Source organism: Erpetoichthys calabaricus, chromosome 8 (genome assembly GCF_900747795.2).
Source record: "Erpetoichthys calabaricus chromosome 8, fErpCal1.3, whole genome shotgun sequence".
Taxonomy (NCBI): Eukaryota; Metazoa; Chordata; class Cladistia; order Polypteriformes; family Polypteridae; genus Erpetoichthys; species Erpetoichthys calabaricus.
This window is the reverse complement of record NC_041401.2, coordinates 133,137,219-133,160,780: the sequence shown is the minus strand read 5'-3', so window position 1 is coordinate 133,160,780 and position 23,562 is coordinate 133,137,219. Positions and strand designations below refer to the sequence as shown.

At 41.8% G+C, this 23,562-nt stretch overlaps 1 protein-coding gene across 2 annotated transcripts in view; it reads right to left on the bottom strand.

Moving 5' to 3' along the window:
* Positions 1 to 23,562, bottom strand: part of LOC114656080 (transmembrane protein 52-like) — a 92,184-nt gene that overhangs the window by 1,166 nt on the left and 67,456 nt on the right. The gene's annotated exons all lie outside the window — the stretch shown is intronic.

The following is a 23,562-nucleotide window of genomic DNA, read 5'->3' as shown; positions in this document are numbered from 1 at the left end:
ACTATAAAAATACAAATTACTGAAATTAAAAGCTGTTTTTTTCCCTTGACTTCATCATTGCAAATTTAGAAATGCTTTCTTTTAAATCTATTGTTTGGAGTCATTCACTCTCCATTGATATGGTTGCCAAATTTTCTATGAAACATGAGGACATAAAGGTTGGCATGGTGGCACAATGGCTGCTGCCTTGCAGTAGGGAGACCAGGGTTCATGTCCTGGGTACTCCCTGTGTGTAGTGTGCATGTTCTCCATGTGTCTGTGGGGGTTTCTTCTGGCTTCCTTCCACAGTCCAAAGCCATGCAGCTTAGGTAGATTGGCAATGGTAAATTGGCCCAAGTGTGTGCAAGTGTGTTCCTACCTTGCACCGTATGCTTGCTAGATGAGCTCCAGCTACCCATGACCCTGCTCATGATTATGCGGGCTTAGAACTTGGTATGGTAGAAGGACATACATAATATAAATAAACCATATACACAGCACATGAGGACCTGCTTTATGAGGTTGCATCCAGGTGTATGCTGTGAAGGCGGCATCTCTTTTCTTACCTTGCGTTGCAGTTTATTTTCCATGTACAAGATAGAGTAGAGAACTATGAGACAAATTAAGTGCATTCGTGCTTGTACTTATGTCATCTGCTTGTTCAGGAAACTGTCCATAACCATACTATGTATCATGTAGAATAAACTTTTTTCATGAATAAAGATAAAATATTGTGCATTTCGAAATAGTCTTCTTTGTCAGTTTCATTCCAAGTAGTGTTACGATAAACAGGTGTAAAAAGTAGGCAGCAAGTTAAGAAGAAGCATAGAAGGAATAAATATCTTCACAGGCAACATTAAATTGATTATTTGCACTAATTACTACTTTCTGGTCTGACTGTATAATTTGTGCACTGTGCAGTTTGCATAACAAATGAAACAACTATTCCATATTACATTTTCCATGACAAACTTTATTTTTATATGAAACAATTCAGACATGTTGCTGCACCACTCAGAATGGCTTGTGGGACTGCTGAGAGTCCTTTTTGCTCACATATGTTTCTTGTGCCTCTAACCTGCATCAAACAAACTCAACTTTTGGCAATACTAAATAATATTGCCTTCCATCAAAGAAAGTTCATTTAACACTGGCAGTTTACTGTGTGCAATTTATGGCTTTCCAAATACAGTATGATTAATCTTATTGATGACTGATGAGGGGTTGTATGCCTTGACCGGTCCACGGCTTTACCTTGAAATACATGAACAGGAGAGCTGCGGGGAGATACTGTGCCATTGCTTCCCTTTAACCTCCCTGGTTCTCCATGGACATTCTACCCAAAAATGGCCTGGCTGGCGGCATTCGTAGCACAACTGCCTCCCTCCTGAAGTTCGCAGGCTGCGGATTTGGAAGCAGGCTGGGAATGCCTGATTTGCCCCTTGGCCAGCTGAGGGTGGACTGTCTCTCCACCACTGCGGAGAGCATCCTTCCACCACTTGTGAGCTCATTGCTCCATGTGCTACAATATTAGGTGATCCCTGCTTTTCTCCTGGAACCTCCTGTTTTATCTGTTGTGTATTGCCAGTCTGGGTCTCTCTATGAGAAACAGAGAGACTCTTTACTGTCTGCACTCCTTTAGATTTACATGTGACTTGCACCGATGTCTTAAGGGTCAGAACAACCTGGAAGCCAGCACTACCCAGCTGCTCTGACTCATCCGATCCTTCCACTGGGCACTCAGTAATCATCTTTCTCTCACATGTAGGACGCGAGGATACTTGACAACCAATATTAACAAATCTGGCCGCCACTACACTCTGCATCCCGTTATTCTGTACGGCACCGTTTAGACTCATCTGTACCGCCAAATTCATTAATTGAGAAAGCTCCTGACCAAGTCGCCGCAGGTACTCCTCCACCCGTCTTATCAGTGCCTCGGTCATCACTCTCAACTCGATTATCTTCTATATTGAAGACAACACCTGTATAAGGTTCTGTATGGGCTGGATCCAGCTCCTGCATGTCAACATCATTAGTTTGATTGGTCGGAGACTGGTTCAGGTAATCAGCCCCACCTCCCAGCCATGAGGCAGCGAGCACGCCACTTCCCTGCGCATGCGCAATTGGGTCTTACGTGGGCTCTTGGGTGTGGTCAACGGCCGACCGCAATCCACCTGTTTCAATTTATCAGCAGACCAGCCACATCCCGAACCTCCTTACCTTTAATCGTAGTGGGAGGTGCATCACAAGCTCCCCCCTTCCCCTTCTGGGAGTCCCAGCCTGTTGGGATATAGGCGAAGTAACAGACAGGTTGACATTGACCTTCTCTATCCCATAATTCTTCAGGGCAGGTCACATGTTCCTTGCCGGTCAGCCACAGGCTGAAATCTTCAGCACTCGGACGTCTTTTGGTCACACCATTATCGTCTTCATAATGGAATACAGCTCCTGTCCTCATCTCTGGATGGCCCTCTTCTATGAGGTACGAGCATGGGACAAGGTAAATTATATCGAGACACCTTTCAATCCTACCCCCCGGCATGTACCTCATTCTGGACGCCATCATCCAGTTTTTTCCTCCCGATGATTGTAGCCACTTCCTGTCTCTTCTCTGATAGTGACGATCTTGAGCACTGGAATTATCCTGGCAATATCGGTCTGTTTTGCCTTATTCTTTCCCATCACAGTCCAGAGTTTTTTGCAGGCTTCATCGTGGCGCAGTGCTGTCTGTTGGGTTTGCGTCCACAGATAAATTTAGGTTTTCTGACCAAAACTGACAGCCAGAATCCTGCCGACTATGCCAGATGTGGACGCTAGATGGCACTTTTGCCCCTTTAAACCCAACAGACAGACACTCAGGACACCAGGTAAAAGCACCAAGAAGATCTTTAATAATTTTCTTCTTTATACAGTGCTCCCTAAGCACCACACCCACCAACAGACAGACAAGTGAATCACAAGCACAATAAGCAATATACAGTAATTCTCTCTCTTTCTCCTTCACACCTCAGAGCAAGCTTTGTCCAACTCCACCCGACTGGCTCGCTGACTGGGTTTTCAGCAGTCCTTTATATAGACCTTGATGCTTCTGTTCTTCCTCCCACGTGACTTGCCACACTTCTGGGTTAGATTGAAAATTCAAGTTCCTTAATCAGCCCGGCAGTACTTTGGGGCTTCCGTCCTCTTGACTTCCTAGTACTTCCAGGCTATAAGGGAAGCATGACTCCCCAAGTTCTCTTGCAGCTTGCCCAGGCGGCACCCATGGTACCTAGCACGGCTGTGGTATTAAACTACATGTCCCATGGTGCCCTGTGGGAATCCAGGGTACCGCTACACTGCAGGGAAGCTGCCATCTAACGTCTTGGGGGAAGTATTGTCCCTAACAGGTTGCCATCCCCCATTCTTCCATTCTGTGGCGTCCCGGCTGGGTTGAGCTGCCAGCCGTCTGTTACATCACAAAGATGCAGAAAATAGACAAGAGTATAAGGAGGTAAGGTGTAAGGTGAAGAGAGAGATGGTGAAGGCTAAAGAAAAGGCGTATGATGAGGTGTATGAGTGGATGGACACAAAAGAGGGAGAAACCTGTACCGATTGGCTAGACAGAGGGACTGAGCTGGAAAAGATGTGCAGCAGGTTATGGTGATAAAGGATAAACACTGAAATGTACTCACAGGTGAGGAGAGTGTGTTGAGCAGATGGAGAGAGTACTTTTACTGCTGAAGCCTAAAAAAACCCTCTTTCAAATCATGCTGATCTCCCATTGGCTCTTGGGCACTCTTGAAAGCTGGGGACTGAAGTCCTCTCAGGAGTATTGTCACTTTGGTATTGTTACAGATGACAAGAAATGCCTCTGAACTATGCAGCTAGCTTACGTTTCTTAGTATCACATTATACAATTACTCTTCATGACCACTGAGATGATGCTGCATACAGGCAAGCACTAATGCTTGCGTGGAATGCCTACATAGTCATTTCTGCCACTCAGTAATCTCGCCCCATGCTGTAGATGGTGTGCTTCATGGTGGTAGTTTGTAATGTATAAAATTATATTGATTTAGTAGCACTGGCATCTGTTAACATTCTTGAGTTGTAAATAAGTGCTTAAGTGGGTATATAATTAAAAACATATCTCAGCAATTTAAAAGTCAGTTTGCCTGATGACTGTCTGCTGCCAGAGCACTTGATTCAGAGTTGGGTATGATCAGGTGAGCAGTGTTTTGGGTAATTCATTAAAAGTAACATATAGTACATAGTCCGATTTATTTAAAAAGTAGTGAGTAACATTGCTTTTTGCTATTATTGATAATAGTCTGGTCACGTCTTAAATCTTCACATATTTTCCCCAAAATTCACATCAAGTTGAGAATTGAAGGTCCTTAAAGTCCTTCAGCTGTTTACCTCACTATTTGGTCAATTAATTCTTTGCATCTGTGGTTTTCTGTGTGAATGAAACCATTCTAATCTTTGTGCAATATCAAAAGTTTCCATCAGTTTCCCTTTAGCCAGGATTTCACTCTTAATTGTCATTTTACTACAAATATAACTGAAAATGTCCTACAACGCAATACTGACCAATCCAAACACAATTATACAGTAATTTGTAATTTTCTTTTAACCAGGTTTCTCAGAGGCCAATAAGCTGGTTTCTCTAACAGTAATAAGGGTTTGCATGACATTTTAGAAACCAGATTTCTATGAATAACCAGGTTATTGTGACATATGTAAACAAGCTTACTTAACTGCCATTTGCAGAGTCATAAAATAAGTGTGAATAATGATGCAATAAAATAATGAGAGATTAGATGACTTTGCATGCAGTTTGCATGAAGAGAACGCCTGTACAATAAACAATATTTGTTCAGACAGCTTGAAACACTCATACAGAACAAAACACTTTCCTGATGTGTCAAGTAGGATGAAAATGACAAGAAAACAAACCCTCCTCCCTCTCTTGCGAAGTCGTACATTACTGATTATTTAATCTAACTGTATCTTGTATGTTACAAGACAATTTCATATGTGAAAAATTAACTGTTATTACATGTGTATTTTTTTCAAGCGGCCTTAGATAAAAACCTTTGCTGAATAAATAAAAATGATAATAATAATAAATGAAGACTCACAGACACAGCAAGCTAGGTTCGATGTCTGCACACTGACTTTGTCCAAGTGGAGTTTGCACATTTTCCTCAAGTCTGTGTGGGGTTTCCTAATCTCCTCACGTTTTCATTACATAAGAGATTAATTGGCATTCCAAATTGCCTCTGTGTGGATATTTTTACGAATGCAGGGCCATGGGAATGGAACCGTTTCCAGGACTGTTTCCAGTCTTGCACCCAATGCTGCTGGACTATGTGCCTGTCCTCCTATGAGCCCACATTGGATTAAGCAGGTTTGAGCATGTATATGTATGTAATAACATTAGAAGGGACTCTAATATTGTTATTGATGTAACGATATTATGCATCAATGAAGTGTGGCAAAAGTCTGTCATAACAATGTGCAAAGTATGTGATGCATATTAAAAGATAAATTATTTTTAAAACAAATGTGTTTGTGATGAAATTACATTTAAAACCTGTGATAATCATACAAGAGCAGGATTTCTGAAGCATTGACAGGTATATTGTTAAAAAAAGAGACAAAAACAGATAAAACATACAAGCAGGCACATCAATGAACCATTAATGATAGTCTTCCTTGGAAAGTGTACCACTTTTGAACCCCTGCCTACCAAAAGATCTCTCTATGTCACTGCGTGCTAGTTCTGGTTGAAATGCTGCATTAAACAGTTGCCTTAGTTGTTTAATCATGTTTTGTAAGTGAGAACTAGCCTCAGTATGGTAGACTGGTGCAGGAAATGTAGTGAGATAAAGCTTTAAAGACACGAGACGCAATCAGATGTCTCTCCTCAGCTATGTAACGTTTACTGCTGTAAACTCTCCCGTCCATGTGACACAGAGGTAATAAATCATTCCAACCAAAGATTGAACTCAGAAAGGTCTTTAATCCCAGTAACCGTGGTCTGTAAACAAAGTAAATACATGCGCTAAGTCACTGCATGGTAAAACAATCAGAAAATATAAACAACTCATTGCGTTTATGTTTAACAAACATTTTGAACGTCTTTAAACCATATTACTTAGAATAAACTTGATTTTCCACAGTGATGCACAGCATTAATGCCATATATAAATGCCATACATAAGGGCAGTCTGTCAGTTCTGTAATCCAAATTTAAAGAGTTAGGTACCAGGATTAGGACCAGAACTAACAATGTAGTTTTCTCCAAAGTTCTACCTGTGCCACATGTCAGTCCAGGTAACATTGAGGAGATTAGGTTTATCGCATGCCTAAAATCTTGGTGTAGGTTAGAAGGCTATAGGTTTATGGGATATTGAGACTCCTTTTGGAACAAATGGGACATGTTTTACTGGGTGAGTTACATTAGAACCACAAGGGCACCAATGTGTTGGGGAGGCATTCAAGTTTCAGACAAGTACGCTTAACAGGTTTGGATATAATATGAGTCTAATGTTAGTGGAAGCTTACTACACTACAGTCCATGGTTTACTGTCTGGTCTTGTTTTTGCCTGATAAAAACAAGCATAATCAAAACCAGATACTGAATATGAATTTCATAATTTTTAAAATATTTTCTATGTTATTTGCACTGAACAAATGTGTGCTGGATGTTGGCACTATTCATCTTTTCCTTTTCTTGCCTACAATGAGACAATTTGTGATGAAATTAGGTGAATTTTAAGGTTTGAGGGTTTTTACTCTAAATGTCTACAGCACACAACATAATCATGCTCCAAAACAATGTGCTTACAATTAATGCCTTAAATATTGTATTCAAAAATCTTTGTTAGTTTCTACCAGCCATATTGATCTCTGATTCCATCTCAGGCACACAAATTTTATAGGCAGAATTGTAACGGCCGACCCCTTATCCAGACAGGCCACTACACTACCAAGACTATTCCTTGGATCACCTGAGGTTTCTTGCTCTATTAACAAGCTGTACTCCTTACAAGTTGTCTTACTTTTCCTGACATAACAAAATAACCAGAAAACAGTAAATAGATATGTAAAATCAAACATGGATATATTGTAAATTGAAAAGACAAACATATATTCAATAAATTAGATATGTGTGCGCAAAATACCACTATCCCAAAAACACCAGTGACTATATAAGAACACGAATATACAAATATTTACATTGAACCCTCTCTTGCCCCTAAACAATAAACAAAACACGTAACACAAATACAAGCACGGATTAGGTGAACACAGTGACTGAAATGTGGTGAAGAATGAGTCCAAAATGAAGTCCAGCGGTATTGATACTGACTGTAGTGTATTGTGCTCCTTCCCGAAAACAAAACAACCTCACAGTGAAAAGTCTTGGCAATGGCTGGTATGAATCCGGACCCCGGGGTTTCTTGGCTCTGGCTGTTGTGATGTTGAATCGGTGGTGGAAAAAGCAAGCAGTGGAATGATGCAGTAAACAGCACTGATGAGTTTGAAAATGATCGGATAAATTGTCTCCTTTCTCCTCTCGATTTGTCTCCTCTCTCTCTCTCTCTCTCTGTCCTCGACTCCCAAAGTCTTTTTACTCCCCTCGTCCATCAGCACCTGCCAGTAGCCACCGCGGAGGTCCAGTGTGCTAAAAACCGCAGCTCCATGCAGTGACTCCAGAATCTTGTGAACCAGGGGCATGGTACGCTGTACCTCAAGGGGACTTTGCCCAAGGCCGTGTGTACGCTGTCATCTGCCAATAGGAATCAGACAGATGGGGCAAGTGTTAAGTTGTCTGACGGTTGGCTAATCTTTTTCCAAATACTATAACATAATAGGATGTGTGTTGGCTCCCAGTATCCACCACCGCATCCACTTGCCAACCCCGCAGCTTCACTGAGACGATCAGGAGGGACATACTAGTTTGCATGATGGTGAGATCAGGTTCCAACCAGTTAGGCTTGGCTTGCTGGGGTTTTAGGGACTGGGTTTCTCGTGTACTGGTCTGTACCAACAGCCCCCCGAGACAACCAGCTAACTGCAGGTTGCAGGCATTCAGGATGCTGCCAACCACCTCTTCTTCAGGCATAGCCGGCCACCACTTCAAACACAAAGCCCTATATGGCTTGTGTCACACACATGTGCATGGGAGAAAGCTAAAGGGCTTGAGTAAGGGCAGTTCTGAATCATACCACGATGTGGCAGAGTGCACAGACTCTTTTTCTCTCTTTCCTGCAGACCATTCATGGGAGATTCCAGCTGGCCCTCTTGACGTCACTTCCGGGACCGAGCTTATGGAAGATCTTGACGGCTCCGGCCCCTGTGATGTGATGTCACGTCCGGGCTCGAGCCTATGGCTGAAGACCTTCATGAGCCCGACCCCTTTGATCTCACTTCCTGTCTTCCCCATTAAAAGCCTCCACCTTTTCCCTATTCCCTCAGTTCTGTTTTGGACTCGGTTTTGTACACAGCAGTGCTATCAGTTACTTCAATTTGCAGCCAGGAAACCAAATATATGGGTGGCTGCCCCAAAACTTGCTATGGCTCTTTGTGACTTTTGTGACACTTGTCTCTGAGCCTCTCCAGTAAGTCATCAATATGTGGCACTGGGTATGCATCAAATTTATAAATCTTATTCAAGTGTCGAAAATCTATACAAAACTGGATGGAGCCATCCGGTTGTGGGATGAGGACAATTGGACTGCTTTTACTCTCAGGAATCACGCCCAATTCAAGCATCTGCTTCACCTCTTTGCGTATCACAGCCCTCACTGTTTCCGGAATACAGAATGGGCGCACCTGTACCTTAGTACCAGGTTCAGTCAAAATCTTGTGTTCAACAATTTCAGTCTAGCCAGGTACGAATGAAAAGACATCAGGGTCCCTTCTGATCAGGAACAGTCACTGGCTGTCACAATGCAGTTCCGGAAAATGAAAAAGCAAATGGTAAAGTTGCGGAATTATTGCAGGTAATGATTTGCAAGATGAACGTGAAAATTACTCCTCTCTCCTCCCCGCCTCTCCTTACTTTTTGATCTTATTGCCCTCCTCTGTTCTTCCTGCTTAAATAATAAGTATCCCGGATGTATTTGGTGGCAACAGGAAATTCCAGTCTCAGGGCTGCGGTCTCCCCGCATCGTCCTTCCCTGTTTGTTTTCCGGGGAAACATTTACTTACACACACACACAATAGTAAATGGGACGATATAAACAAAAGTGACTCAGCACAAACACAAAAAATACCTACTATTATTTAGCCCCGCTACAATATAGCCTCTCATTGCATCTGTGACCTTGTCAAACCCAACATTCCCTAGTACTTTCTCCATAATGATGGCTCTTTCACCCTGCAGCAGTTACATTACAAACTTAGATTAATGTAATCTAATTTTGAGCTTTTTCATGTTATGCTCTATGGCTTTGGAATGCCCTGTCTACAGCCATTAGAAACACCCAGATACTTTACTATTTTAAGAAACGACTGAAAATACATTTATGTTATACAGCTTTTAAAGATTCTAACAACTTTTAGGCATGCTTTCATTTTACCTGGATTTTTATTTGCATCATCTTTTTATCTGTATCATCTTATGTTGTATGTTTTATCCTGTTTTATCATCCTGCTTGTTTGTATATATTACTTAATGTCATTTATTGCTTAGTTTATACTTTTTTTCTACTTTTTAAACAAGCACTGTGACAGACGGCTGGGGTTCCTGCCCAGCCAGGATGTCTGGAAGGAGGAAGGACCGGGAGAGGGACAATACCTCTCACGGGCCACGAAAGGGCAGCCACTCTGGTCTGCACTGGGGCCATGGGATCAGAGCTTAGAAGCTCAACCCCGTTGGAGTCCGTGGCCACTGCCAGGGGGTGCCCGGAGGATGATTACAAAACCTTGGACTTCAGCACTTCCACCACACCCGGAAGTGAACCCAGGCACACCCAGAGTGCTTCCGGGTGCTCAGGCAGCACTTACGCCACACCAGGAAGTGCTGCTGGAAGACTATGACGGAGCATCTGGAGCACATCCGGGGTATTATAAAAGGGGCCACTTCACTCCAGTAGACGAGCCAGAGTCTGTCTGTGGGCTGAATTACCACAGCACTTTGTGTTAAAAAAAGCACATTATTAATACATTTTTATTATTATTATTATTATTATGCATTTTCAGTATTCACTCTATATTTTTATAATACAATTCAAATTAATAACATTAACAAAAATTAAGTTTTAAACAATAAAAATGTCAAATTCTTTAATGAAATATCAAAATTATTAAAATGACAAAAAAAATATTTTAAACATTTTATTGTACTGAATGTCAGTAATATAGCTTTCTGCATCTTTTCGATAGTTATCGCAACTGCTGTATGCAGTTTCAGACAAAAGGATCTTTAGATTGTCTTTGAATTGAGTTGTCAATGTTCAGGGAAACCAAATAAACAAAACATAAATAACAAGAAAGCTGTCATATGTTATAGTAAAACCAGCAAAGAAATTAAGAAAAAAAAAACACAGCAGGTGTGGGCTCTTAAATCTCAATCTTTAGGGCAACAATGCTTAAAGCTTTTCATTCTAGTCAACTACACTTTATTTTGGGGCTTAACATTTATTCACTAGCTTGTTAAGAGTGTTAATTGCCATTTTTATTTTCAGACAGCTGCACAAATATGTATTAATTCTTGTTTACTTAACCAGGAGTCAGTTAATAATGAGATCCAAATAAGTTGGGAATCAGCAGCATTGTGATCATTAGGCATCATCTCAGAGCGCCGAACACCTGTCACAACTGCCACCGACACAGTCAGTCAGTCAGTCATTTTCCAACCCGCTATATCCTAACACAGGGTCAAGGGGGTGTTCTGGAGCCAATCCCAAATTAAAATAAAATGATTTTATTTTATGACAGCACTTTAACAAGTTTTTCTTCGTCAATCCAGCACATTAGAAAACAATTAAAAGCTTAGCCATCTCCTTCCAATACTCCTTAGCAAGCATTGTCCTTTTCTGCCCGACTCTAACTCAATAACTGAGGTGAGATGACCCCCTTTTGTGTTGGACCTGAAAGTAATTCCAGTGCCAAGGTACTGCACAGTGAAGTTCATTCTACGCAGCACCACTAGGCGGCACTCAAGTACAATACAATACAATACAATTTATTTTTTGTATAGCCCAATATCACACAAGAAGTGCTGCAATGGGCTTTAACAGGCCCTGCCTCTTGACAGACCCCCAGCCTTGACTCTCTAAGAAGACAAGGAAAAACTCCCAAAAAAAACCTTGTAGAGAAAAATGTAAGAAACCTTGGGAAAGGCAGTTCAAAGATAGAGCCCTTTCCAGGTAGGTTGGGCGTGCAGTGGGTGTCAAAAGAAGGGGGTCAATACATTACAATACAATACACTACACAGAGCAGAACAAATCCTCAATACAGTATAAAAATAAAAATTTTAGAAGTATGGAGCAGAATTTAACAGTAGATGATATCACATAATAAGATTTGGATTTGGATATATTTAGAGTACCCTAGAAGGACTGCCTATTAGGATTACAGTTCTCATATGCCCTGTAGGTTTATAAATGGGACTCTACCTTCAATGTACAGGGGGAATATACTGTATATGGCCATGGGAAGCAGTCTCCTAATGTCCTTCCATTATGACCTCTCAACTAAGAAAGGTACTGTATTAGCAACCAACCCAGCCAGGTTGATTGTCCATCCATATCTTTCCATTATGGCCTTCCAGCCCAGCATTCACAGTATCTATTTCAATAATCCAATAAAATAATATACAGTAAATACAATAAAGTATTAGGAAAGAGATAAAAAATATAAAGTTAAGGACTGAGAAATACTAATCTGCCATTGTCCACAAAATAGATGTCCTCAAATAAAGAAAAAATTACAAAATTAAAAAGGACCGATAGCATGGAATTAAAGCCCTGGCAAATGTCAGCATTAAACAATTTTATTTTTTTATTATCAAATGTGCTCAAAACAGATAGGAAGCACTGTGCGGGCCATCTCACAAGCACATCTCAGGGATGGATAAGGGCAGGAGCCAGAGGAAGAACTTTTTGCGTATGTTGGGGATCCATCTGTGCAAGACCCTACTCCTGGTACCACTTGTGATGTGTGGGTCACAGACTTACATAAGAGAGAAGTAGGTGAGTCCAAGTTCCAAGAAAAATTCAGCTTTATTGTTGTCAAGACAGGAACATCCTCAAAGCATTTATTTAAATGGAAGCTGTCACTCAAGCACACAAAGCATGCAAACAGGGACTATGACATCATCCTGCATTCGCTCCCTTTTCAGATCCAAAAAAACAAACATCCTTCCTGCATGAGCAAGGAGACGGAAAGTGACCACATGGCCAGTTTAACAGCTGGTTTGAAATGTTCCCCACATCAACCAGCAGGAGACAGACATGTTATGCGGGAATCAAGCAAACTTGCAGTTGCACTGGTAGCATACAACCTGTCCCTGCCTGCGTTAACTGAGTGTTGGCGCAAAGAGCTGTTGGGGGAGTTGATGAGGTTCCAAAAATCTCACAATATATACAAAGTAACTAAGAAAGAAAAAGTAAAAAGTATATTTACATTCCATCCATTCAAACGGCAGTGCACTCTGTCTTATTCTTTTTAGAATATTGTACCAACCAGCCTGTTACAGGATCAGAAAGGAACATTTCTTCCTTTAAATGTGAATTATTTCCCTATTGGCAGTCCTCTGCGCTGCCCTCTACACTAAAATCAAGACTCCTCAGCCACCCTGGCTTGGATGCTACATTGCCCCTCCCCAGAAGTCCCTTAACCTCGAAAGAATATTGAAGTCCCTATAGTGGCTTGGTAGCCTGATCGTCCATCTAATACACCTTGTGGGGGCATCAAGACCTGGCTGTTCACCGTCTCCAGGCGATGTATTCCCCTCTTGGGATGGTTTCAACAAGTCCCCTAATATTCCTGATTGTCTGTCCCTTCTGCCACAATAGGGTGACAGTTGGTGTTGATGCAGAAACATTTTGCTGGGGAATATGCACCCAATATGTTACCTCCCCCACATGTTCCAGTACTTGACACAGTCCAAACCAGGCATTGTTGAGTTTTGGGGAACAACCCTTCTTGTGTCATGGGTTAAACACCCAGACTGAATCACTTGGGCTAAAGTATCAACATTGGGTTCACAAATCTTAGAATCATTTTTGGGCAAGACCAGCTTCGTGCAGATGCTAAAGGGTGAAGTCACGTGCTGCATCCAAGCAGTCTTACAGTCAACAAGCATATTTGGGCCGGCTGGGGTCTCACAAGGTTCCAGCTCCATCCCATACATCAGTGAGGCAGGTGTCAGCAGTTCGCATCCTAACATCAGGAGGTTACGGGTACAGCGAGTCACTTCCTGAACTACCATCCAGCATGCCAGGAAGATCAGGGGCAGCTACTGGTCCCAGTCACACTGGTGATGGCTAGTGGCTATTGCTAGCGGGGTAGTACGAGTCTGAATAAACTGCTCCAGTAGCCTGTCATTCTGGGGACGCAGGGGTGTAGTGTGGATTTTCCAAATCTCCAAGTGTTTGCATGCAAGCTGAAACACTCTGCTCCTAAAATGACCGAGCGTTCCCCCAATTAAAGCATCTGTGATGGTCTTAGCTTCTTAATCTGGGGAGAGAACCGCCTGAGATCACTTTGTAAAGTAATCCACCACAACCAGAATAAACTTGTCCTTTTGGGAAGAAACCCACAATATCAATTCCCACTCTCTCCATGGGCATGCCTAGCCAGTACTATTGCAGCAGAGCAGTGGATTGCCCAGCAGGCCCTTGGCAGCACATGAGTCGCACCTGCGGCAGTGATTATCCATGTCATGTTGTCACCTACCCCAGTAGAAATTGTCACAGACACTCCAGGGTTTGGTTGCTTTAAAGTGGCCAGATCTGTAACTCCCATGCATAGCCTCCAGCACCTGTGTTTGCATATGCTTGAGAACACGCCACTACCTGCATCACCGTTGTGGGATTATGCCATTGTTGCTGCAGGACCCTATAGTATAAACACGAGCTGTCAATTGGGACCACAGTTCTTTCAAAGCTGACCCTTTCAGAACCACCTCCTCCCAATTTGATCTGCATTTAGATTTTACGCACCCATGGACATGCTGAACCTCCGGATCCTGTCCCTGCCATGTCAGCTAATTAGACTGATCATCAGTCAGAGTAATAACTTTACATGTGTGCTCCTCATTACTTTCCAACTCTGTTTCTTGCTGAGTGCAAACCTTACATTCAGAATGGAGTCAAGGGTGCCAAAAGAGGACATCTACATTTTGATTGTAAGTCCTCTGAAAAAGCTGAACAGTAAAACTGAAGTTTGCAGCCATGTGGTGTATAATTAGACCAAGGGATAAAACCAGACCCTCCACCAGGGGCATCTGTAATAGAAATTTACTACAAATTAAAACAAAAAGTATATCACCAATTCAGAAAGAAGCATACAGTTTTAAATGCTGCTTATTGAACATTCGCTCTCTTGGCACTAAAGCTGTTTTGGTAAATGATATTATATTAAGCACAAAATCTGATCTGTGTCTTCTCACCGAAACCTGGCTTAGTAAATGTGACACTGTACCCCTAGCTGAGGCGTCACCAGATGGCTACTCGTTCCTTCATAAGTCTAGAGATTCAGGTCGAGGAGGAGGCCTTGGAATAATTCATTGTAACAAAATGCAAATCACTTCTAAAAATTTAGGCAACTTTACATCCTTTGAAGCATTCATTTTAAATATTAAAACAGATTCCAACACAATTATAGTGCTAGTCTACAGACCACCCGGCCCATATTCATTGTTCATGTCTGAATTTAGCAACCTTTTATCTGACTTGGCTATAAATTATGATCACGTAGTACTGATGGGAGATTTTAATGTACACATTGATGTGGAAACTGACACTTTTAGTAAATGTTTTACTTATTTGTTAAATTCAGTAGGATTTTGTCAGAATGTCAAAGGTCCAACTCATAATCATAACCACACATTAGATTTAATTATAACTTACAAAGTTGAAATTCAAAATTTAATTATTACTCCATTAAATGAAGTTATTTCCGATCACTACTTAATTACATTTGATTTAGTCCTGCCCTTGCCAACACACTCCCAGATTAAAACAAAGACAGTGTGACATCTAGATTGTAATTCTGCTTCAAAATTTATAGATACTTTGAGTAAGTCGAGTGTAATTGTGGAAAACCATTTAGATCAGTTAACATCAAATGTAAACACGGAAAACAATTTAGATCAGCTAACATCACATTATAATGTGACCTTGAGAGATGCTTTAGACACAGTGGCTCCCCTTAAAACAAAAGTGATCAAAGCATATAGAAACTCTCCCTGGTTTAATGAAAACACTCGAGCTCTTAAATTAGAGTGTCGAAAACTGGAGCGCAGGTGGAGAACAACAAAGCTACATGCCTTTCAAATTGCATGGACAGAGAGTGTTAATAAATATAAAAAAGACCTCTTTAAAGCTCGGTCAGAATATTATTCTACATTAATAGATACCAATAATAAAAATCCTCGGGTACTGTTTAGAACAGTGGCTAAATTAACAAATGGAAATTCAGATCAACAGTGCAAAATACCAACAGACATTAGCAGTACAGACTTTATGAACTTCTTCAATGAGAAAATTAAAAATATAAGATCCCAGATCTCTGCATCACAGTACAAACCAAATACTAGCTTAGCAGACCCTGTCTCACATTGCACTCAGCACTTTAGTAATTTTAATCCTGTAACTGAGCAGGAAGTCTTAAGTTTAATTTCTAAAATGAAGCCCACTACTTGTTCCCTAGATCCAGTGCCAACAAAACTAGTAAAAAGTGCAATGAATGTTCTTGCAGCACCTATTCTAAACATTATCAGTAGTTCATTATTGCATGGTACAGTACCTGATACACTAAAAGTGTCAGTCATTAAACCATTACTTAAAAAGTCAGACCTTGACCCACATATACTAAATAATTATAGGCCTATTTCAAATTTACCGTTTCTCTCTAAAATACTAGAAAAAGTAGTCGCCAGTCAGCTTCAGACACACCTTACGCATTACAATTTATTTGAGAAATTCCAGTCTGGTTTTCGCACTGGTCATAGTACAGAAACGGCACTAACACGGGTTGTAAACAACATTCTGATATCCTCTGATGAAGGAAACTCCACTATAATTATGTTGTTGGACTTAAGTGCAGCGTTTGACACCATCGACCATTCTATTTTACTGCACAGGCTAGAAAATGATGTTGGGCTTACAGGCACCGTTCTCGCTTGGTTTAGTTCTTACTTATCAAATCGATTCCAATATGTACAGAAATGTGCTGACAGTACTCCATCATTATACACAGAAGTTCAATATGGAGTCCCGCAGGGCTCAGTACTGGGACCTTTACTGTTTTCACTGTACATGCTTCCACTGGGATCTCTCATTAGGAAACATAATGTTAATTTTCACTCGTATGCAGATGACACCCAGTTATACCTTTCATTTAAATCAAATGAAGTTTCTCCAATGTTGTCTTTAATTAGTTGTGTTAGCGAATTAAAGGAGTGGATGAATGAGAACTACTTGTCTTTAAATACAGATAAAACAGAGATGTTAATTGTTGGAGGGAATGATGCTGATCACAACAATATTTTGTCATCATTTAACTCAGTTGGAATCCCAGTCAATTTTACTGAATCAGCCCGCAATCTAGGAGTTATCTTTGACTCTAGCATGTCATTTAAAGCGCATATTACAAAGTTGTCCAAAACATGTTTCTTCCATCTTAAAAATGTTAGGAAATTAAGGCGCTTTTTAAATAAACAGGATTCTGAGAAACTAATTCATGCATTTATCTCTAGTAGGATTGACTACTGCAATGCGGTGTTCACTGGATGTTCAAACTGTTCTTTATACAGCCTCCAGTTAATCCAAAATGCGGCTGCAAGAATTATTAAAAGAACAAGAAAATACGAACACATAACTCCAGTTCTTAAATCCTTACACTGGCTCCCGGTTAAGTTTAGGGCAGATTTCAAAATCCTTCTTTTAACATATAAAGCATTAAATGGTCGAGGTCCAGCTTACTTGTCTGAACTTATCATGACTTACAAACCTGAGCGCACATTAAGATCTCAAGATGCCGGTCTGCTTATGATTCCAAGGATTAATAAAATAACAGTGGGAGGTCGAGCTTTTAGTTACAGGGCCCCTAAACTGTGGAATGGTCTGCCTGCTACTATAAGAGATGCCCCTTCGGTCTCAGCTTTTAAATCCCGGCTGAAGACTCACTACTTCAGTTTAGCATATCCTGACTAGAGCTGCTGATTAGCTGTACAGACTGCATCTCTGTTATTAGTCATTAGCACTTAAACATAAGTAGCATGACAGTTATAATTGTATAATAACCCTCACTTATTCTGTTTTTCTTCTCGGTACTCAAATGTGGCACTTGGTGCCATGGCCCACCTGCCAAGTTGTTTTGCCTGCCTAAGGAAAAGTCATCCCAGATGGAGGATCGCAGGAATCGTGGGAAAGAGGGGTCCTTTCATCGGATTGGCTGGCCCAGCACTGTTTCAGCCGTGGAATGGCCAAATGGGGGAGGCAGCTTGAAGGATGAGGTCTCCAGGACTCTACACAAATCCAAATCTTATTGTGGGATATATCATCTACTGTTAAATTCTGCTCTGTACTTCTAAAATTTATATTTTTTGCTTCTTACTATATTGAGGAATTGTTCTGTTCTGTGTACTGCATTGTATTGCATTGACCCCCTTCTTTTGACACCCACTGCACGCCCAACCTACCTGGAAAGGGGTCTCTCTTTGAACTGCCTTTTCCAAGGTTTCTTCCATTTTCTCTCTACAAGGTTTTTTTTGGGAGTTTTTCCTTGTCTTCTTAGAGAGTCAAGGCTGGGGGGCTGTCAAGAGGCAGGGCCTGTTAAAGCCCATTGCAGCACTTCCTGTGTGATTTTGGGCTATACAAAAATAAACTGTATTGTATTGTATTGTATTCCAGCCATTGATCCAGTTGTCTTTCTGGGTCTTTGAAGGATAACAGTTACTGAAGGGTGATGTGATCACTCCTCAGGATGAATGTGGCCCTACTCAAATAATGACAAAAGTGGCTCTCATTACCACTAGCAATGCTCACCAGGTGAAACAGTAATTGCATACTTCTTAATTGAGGGACCTTTTACTACTTAACCATGCATTCACTCTCAGGGTACACATGGCCTAGTATGATTCTAAACACCACACTGCTGACATTAGAGTCAAAAATGAAGTAATGCAATGGATCTGGCAGGGCCAGTACAGTGGCATTACGAATTGCAGACTTTATTGATTTAAAAGCCCAATACTCTTTGTTCCCCCACCGAAAAGCCTTCACTTTTTTCCAGGTGAGTTGATGAAGGGGAGAGGAGATGGTTAGGAATTGGGAGACAAATTCTCTAGAGTATGAGGCCATATCCAAAAATGCCTGGACTTGCCCCACATTGTTGGGAGACAGCCACCCTCGAATGGTTTGAACCTGAGATACTTCCGTGTTCTCGTACTGGCTGCTCAAAATATACCTCACATAAGTGACAACACTTGTCCAGATGCAATTTTAGCCCAGCTGTGCACACTCACTCTAGAAGGGCCTTCAGTGCCTCCACTGTTGCCTCAAATGAGTACCCATGAGCTAATATTTTGTCTAAATATTCAAGGCGTTGGGTACGGGGCAGTTTGGGCAGGGTCTAGTCCATTAATCATTCAAGTGTTACCAGGGTGTTACACATCCATCTGTGGGAGTGGGTACAATCCCTTCTTGATCACCTGATACAGCTTCCAGTAATTGACACATGTAATAAGAATGAGTCTCCAGACATCATAAAGGTTTGAGGCAGCCACTCATATATTATTTCCCAGCTGCAAAAGTTTTTGAAATATTTGAACAGAGATTTTCACAAGACTGAGTCCAAAACAGAACTGATTATTTGGAGGTAAGATGTAGGTTTTAAGGGCTGGGGAAGGAAATGATGTCATCTAGTGCAGAACCAGAAGTGACGTCATCAGAGGTGCCGGACCTGGAAGTGATGTCATCAGAGTCCCCGGAGCCGGAAGTGACATCATCGGAGACCCCGGAGCCAGAAGTGACGTCATCAGAGGCACCAGAACCTGGTAAGATTTCCTGGGAATGGTCAGCAAGAAACTGAGAGAGACAGTCAGCACACTCTGCCACTCCCTGGTCTGGTGTAGTATTATAGTTTCCCCAGGCCCTTTAGCTGTCTCCTAAACGCACTTGTGTGACACACAGAAGTGCCAGTCTCCAGTCTTCTTTCTCACAAGTACTACTGGCGACCACCAGGGAGATTCTGATGGCTCAAAAATATCCACCCCAGCCATTTTTTTTAATAAGAACAACGGTCTCCCCTCAACGTGCTGTAAGAAAGTGCTACTGGTTGTTTTTTATGTGACATATGTTACCAACATTGATTTTATGCTGGACCAGATGAATTCACAAAGTGTCAGCCGTGGAGGTAGCGAACTGGTCCCAGTACAACCACAGTAAGTCCTGCATAAGCTGGTCTAGGCTTAGTCCTTGTCAACTTATCTGCAATAGATTCTCCATGGCAGAGCTTCAGTCTGCAGCACCCCCGACTGGTTCAGTCTGGCAGAAACAACTCAAGCTTCACATTCAAGGGTTTTCTCAGTTTACTCGCTCGTAGACAAAGAGGGGAACTGCCTGGTTTCATTTGCATTCTCTTGGCAAATATTAGTAAAGCCATGGTGCAGCACAAAAAAGATACCATGTTGCTGAATGTCAGCCACCCAAACCAGATGAGTCTACTCCTGTCATCTGAATCGCAGGATGACTATTGTACACCCCCCTTGTATTGGCACACTTGCCCAGAGTAGTGACAAACTGAGCAGTTGCTCCTTGGACTGGCAATCAGGAGGAAGCCCCAGTGTCTATTAATGCTCTTATTGCACAGCTCCAGAGTGTCACTACATGCTGGCATTGGCCCTTCTTCCCTTTTTGCATATGCACAATTATATCTGTACCTCTCCACTGTGGAACTGCTGTTGTCCCAACTCCATACCCATGTCTTTTCCCGTCGGTTCAACTTCTTTGAAAAGACCCTACAGAAGGGGGCAAACCGGTGTATGTGGCCCAGAAGGTCGCATCTCCACAGCCTCCTCCAACATCGCATAAACTTGAGCAGGATAGGCTGGCGTTACCCATTTAAGTACAGGGTGGTCATCAAACCATTCTCACAGCGTAGTATCGTGACTGGCCATTTCATATTCCTGAGCTTCTTCCAATGCTTTTTCCGACATGCTCGGCCTGGTAAGGTGAACATGACACCTCAATTCGGCAGGGGTAACACATTTCAGGCCAAGCGCAGCCTGGGCAGTTCATGAAAAGTGTGGATAGGCCCAACTCACCTGTACCTGAATCTCTGTCGTAAAAGTACTAAGATGCTCTCCTGCCAGCCTGGCCCATGACTGCAGCTGTTGTTGCAGCCCCAGGGTTGACTCAATTTGGTTTAAGTGGCACTCATTCGCATGGAGAAGCCAAGACAAGTGCAAAAGCTCCTCCTGTGACACATCATCTTCAATTTTGTAGGGCATCTTCTTAAGATGACCACACCTCTTAAAGGGAAATGTTTTTCACTGGTGAGAAATTCCTGCTTCTCACAGATCTTCTCACAGGCCTTCAAGAAACAGACGAAAGAGCTTGGTAAGAGACTGAGAAGCTCACAAGTGAAATTCTCGCCATTTGTTATTGAAAAACTTTCCCTAAATCTTTTAAGGCAATTACATTGAGAGCAGTGAATTATAGTTCCCCACACTGAGTGAATTGATTTTTTTTAAGAATTTGAAGCAGTCATGGCTTATCAGTACACAATCACTCCAGCAGTATTTATCACTTTTAAGATAATTTTTTGTAATTGTTTACACTGAAGTCATTTTTGTTTTCTTACCTGATCTTAACACTGACATATGCCATGTCTGGGATGTCCAAAAGAGGCTTAAATGTAATAATCTATTTTTAAAAATGCAAAAAAATGTGAGTTCCACAACTGCTTTATGCTCTTCTTAGGTTATGAAATTTCTTTCAACCGATCTAAATCAAATGTTGTCCTCTCTTGCCTAATAATGACTAATACAAGCACTTCTCATACTTTTGTAAACCCCTATTACCAAATGGAGCAGAAAATAAAATAGAAAATAAAAATATGTGAGGACAGCAGGCTCAAAAGACTTAATTTTACAAAAGTTTACCAATACAAAATCTTTAGATATTCACATGCTACTCTCCCGTCCCAACTAGAGAGAGACAAAATGTGTGTGTCATGTTCCTCTCAGTATATTCTCTGTAACAACCGGGTGCATGCCTGTGTGTTAGTATTCAGTAAATTGATACTAGGTTTCTGTATTCTGAATTCTTTTACGCACTGCACCTCCTCTACTTTATCCTTTACTGCACATGCACAAAGGAGGACCTCCTCATGGGCTCAACTGAGGTATGTGATAACCTACCAGGCAAGAGAGGGCACTGTTGCTAACGTTTTCTTCTCCTTCTCTCCCAGCAGCGCAGAGAAACTGCCCATTAAGGGCACTTAGCCCTGCCCCTTCTGGTGTATACATTATAAATCTCCCGAGAGAGAACTGCTAACAGAGATATCAAGAATGTCCCTTTATTTTCCCTTGAAGACAAAGCTTTTTTGTGTTTTGTGTCTGAGTAGCTGTTTTTCTTTATTGCCTTAAGATGCACTTTGAGTTGGACATTCTGTATTAAATGGGACGTTCAAGTTTTGTATCCCAGCTTTACAACATTGTCCATCCTGTCATTCCTCCACACTGCTACACCTTCTTTTTAGGCTGACTTTTAATTCATTGTGTTAATCTTACTTTAATGCATTAATATTCTCCATGTGCTATATACTGCTATGTTTTACATCTTAGCAGGTTGATAGATAGATAGATAGATAGATAGATAGATAGATAGATAGATAGATAGATAGATAGATAGATAGATAGATAGATAGATAGATAGATAGATAGATAGATAGATAGATAGATAGATAGATAGATAGATAGATAGATAGGTTGATCTCATTTGTTCATACAATTTTATTGTAATTTTGCTTATTGATGTGCTATAACCTTCTTCCTTCACTGACAATATTTATTAATCACCGTACTGCTTTTTATATTATCATGCATTTTTAAAACCTTTTTGTTGGTAATACTTTATAATAAACTCATTAATAAGTCACAAACAAACATTATATTATACTTGTAGAACACATATAGGCCTATGTGACCTTTCTGGGCTACCAAACTTAGATAAATCTCTAGTGCTCATGAACAAGAGCCTTGAGCATGGGAAATATTCCATATAAATAAAATTATTATTATTATTATTAAGTCAAGTGGGTAGTTGGTTGTTGTATACTTGATACTTCAATACATGTAAGTTACCTGTGTGCTGTAAGCAATAGAAGCCTGTTTATTATACAACACTCTACCGTTATTTTTACACAGTTTCAGAATTGAACATGATATCGTCTTGAATTCATGAACAAAAAAAAAATCCCACTTTCCAAGCCTAAGTAACATACAAGCAATTGTAGTGTCGAGGTAGAAGTCTTCCTCAGACTAGACCATCCATCCATCCATCCATCCTCTTCCACTTATCCAAGGTCGGGTCGTGGGGGCAGCAGCTTGAGCAGAGATGCCCAGACTTCCCTCTCCCCGGCCACTTCTTCTAGCTCTTCCGGGAGAATCCCGAGGCGTTCCCAGGCCAGCCGGGAGACATAGTCCCTCCAGCGTGTCCTGGGTCTTCCCCAGGGCCTCCTCCCGGTTGGACGTGCCCGGAACACCTCACCAGGGAGGTGTCCAGGAGGCATCCTGATCAGATGCCCAAACCACCTCATCTGATTCCTCTTGATGCGAAGGAGCAGCGGCTCTACTCTGAGCCCCTCCCGGATGACTGAGCTTCTCACCCTATCTTTAAGGGAAAGCCCAGACACCCTGCGGAGGAAACTCATTTCAGCCGCTTGTATTCGCGATCTCGTTCTTTCGGTCACTACCCATAGCTCATGACCATAGGTGAGGGTAGGAACATAGATCGACTGGTAAATTGAGAGCTTTGCCTTATGGCTCAGCTCCTTTTTCACCACGACAGACCGATGCAGAGCCCGCATCACTGCGGACGCCGCACCGATCCGCCTGTCGATCTCACGCTCCATTCTTCCCTCACTCGTGAACAACACCCCAAGATACTTGAACTCCTCCACTTGGGGCAGGATCTCGCCTCCCACCCTGAGAGGGCACTCCACCCTTTTCCGGCTGAGGACCATGGTCTCGGATTTGGAGGTGCTGATTCCCATCCCAGCCGCTTCACACTCGGCTGCGAACCAATCCAGAGAGAGCTGAAGATCACGGCCTGATGCAGCAAACAAGACAATATCATCTGCAAAAAGCAGTGACCCAATCCTGAGTCCACCAAACTGGACCCCCTC